This window comes from Equus caballus, chromosome 13 (assembly GCF_041296265.1).
Source record: "Equus caballus isolate H_3958 breed thoroughbred chromosome 13, TB-T2T, whole genome shotgun sequence".
Lineage (NCBI taxonomy): Eukaryota > Metazoa > Chordata > Mammalia > Perissodactyla > Equidae > Equus > Equus caballus.
In genome coordinates, this window is record NC_091696.1 from 49,695,892 (window position 1) to 49,698,103 (window position 2,212).

A 2,212-nucleotide genomic window follows, 5' to 3' on the forward strand; every position below is an offset into this window, starting at 1 on the left:
GAAAGGAGCGAGGCGGCGGGGGGATGCGGGAGGGGTCTACTCTAGGCCTGGCACTGAGGCTCTTTCCCGGCCCCTCCCGGCAGTGGGGTCCCGGGACACTCGGCAGGGCGAGTTCCACCAAAGAGGACAAGGGGAGAGGATGCCTGGGTTACTGTTGCGGGCGGGAGGGCATTAACCTGGCACTTAGGAGCGGGGGTTCTGGAATCGAGGATGTGGGTTCCAGTCTCCTGTCACTTTCTCACTATGTGACCCTGCCTGGATTCAGTACCTAAGACTCTCGGGGCTTCACGGTTTTTTACCTGTAAAGTTGAGATAATCGCAGTACCAATATTATTACAAAATTAGGAACAAACAGAGTGCAAATGTGTATTGCCCAGTGCTCAGGAATTGATGGCAGTTATTATTTTGAGGGAGTTGCCGGGGCCCTGGGAGGCCTTCTGTGCTAGGCAGAGGATGGGCAACGGCACTTGGCATCTCTCTTGCAGTCTTTTCTTGGACAACTTCTGCCTGTAGGAACGAGAACCCCCTAGGGCACTTCCTGATTCTCAGGGCAGCCCTCTGTCTGTCAGGGTGGGGAGCTCCCACACCCTGGAAGGGGTGCCAAAGGTTCTCTTCTTGACCGGACTCTGCTCGGGCTCCTCTGAACTCTTCTCAACTAGGCTGTGACTTTAGGCTTCCGTGTCCAGCTCTGCACTGTCCAAATTTAGTAAGAACCTTGCAAAGTCAGTTTAGCCAGAACCCCCTGCTCTCTCTATCTATTAGGTTCCTCATGCTCCCGCATCCTCCAGGTGATGTCTGATCCCCCGCTGGCCTGCCTTCAGCAAGAATCCTACTAGGTGGCTTTAGCCAGCATCTCCTCTTACACCTGAGGTTTGCTCTTACTCATTTTCCATCCACACCCCACCACCGCCCTGCTCCTTGGCTATAACTTCCGACTTTTCCTCCTTATATTCGGAGTGGATCTTGATCTCTCTCCTCCACTGCAAATCCCCGGCGCAGGGGTCCGCACACCCATCTCTACGGTCCTGGACAAAGTCTTCCTTACTATTCTTTAACAAGCGGCATGAACAATTCTTTCTTTAGCAGTGGTTGAGAAAGAAGTCCACTGGTCAAGTGTACCTCTCGCACTTTCTTTCTCTGTCCCTGTCTCTCTCACAGGCTGGCTCTCCTCTGCATGGTTGGCTTCAGCCCACAGCAGATTTTGGGGAGGACGCTGGATATTTTACCTCTGACTATTTCTTTTCCCTTAGCTGTGGCCTCCTGTCCTTTTAAGAAACCCTATGAAAAAAGTATTGAAGCCACAGAGAAGCTGGCTTCCCTTCTTCAGGTGGGGCCAGGTGAATGGATGGTCCTTTGTCTAAATATTCTCCACCTAAAAGAGCAACTGCCCCACTCTCCGCTCACCCTGCTGTATTTTTCTTCATGGCACTGTCGCCACCTGCATCATTTTATATGTCTGTGTACATCCTTGTTTGTGTGTGCCAGGCACAGCCCAGAAACGTGTTGATATGTTTTGTTTATCTCACACAGGATTTAAAACCCTTTTGTGTCTACTTTCAAAAGTGGGATTTTTCACCTAACCACCAAGATATCCGGCTTCTCGGGAACAGTCAGCCTGGCTGGCGGCATGGGGCTGGCATCCCCCACTCTGCCTGCATCCCTGAGCCTGAGGCCTTGCATCAGCAGCCATCAGTCCTCAAGCCGGCACTGCTATGCTTCTGGTAGTAGAGAGAAGTTCTCCACTCTCGTGTCACTCTCATACACGGTAATGAAAAGAAAGACCAAGAGGGACACGTGTTTTAAGAGAAATGAGAGAAAGCACGTGTCTTTGCAGAAAGCAAGAATACTCCAGAATGTTTTGTGTGCAAAGTGCGTCTGCATCAAAAGCCGAGTCTTGCCTTCCTCCCTGGCTCTTGTGGGTGTTTGAGCCGGTGACCCCAGGTCTGGAGTGGGTGGTGATCTGAGGAGAACCTTGGGCCGTTCAAGGGACTGGTGGTGTTTGTGGGTCTGGCTGTGTGCTGTGGACTGAACTGCGTAGCCCCATAGTCACGTTGAAGCCCCAACCCCCACTGTGACCGTATCTGGAGAGAGGGTCTGTCGGAGGTAATTAAGGCTAAATGAGGTGATGAAGGTGGGGCCCTGACCCGATAGGGGCAGTGGCCTTACCAGGAAGGGGAGGAGAGAGATCACGCCCTCCTTCCACTGGATGAGG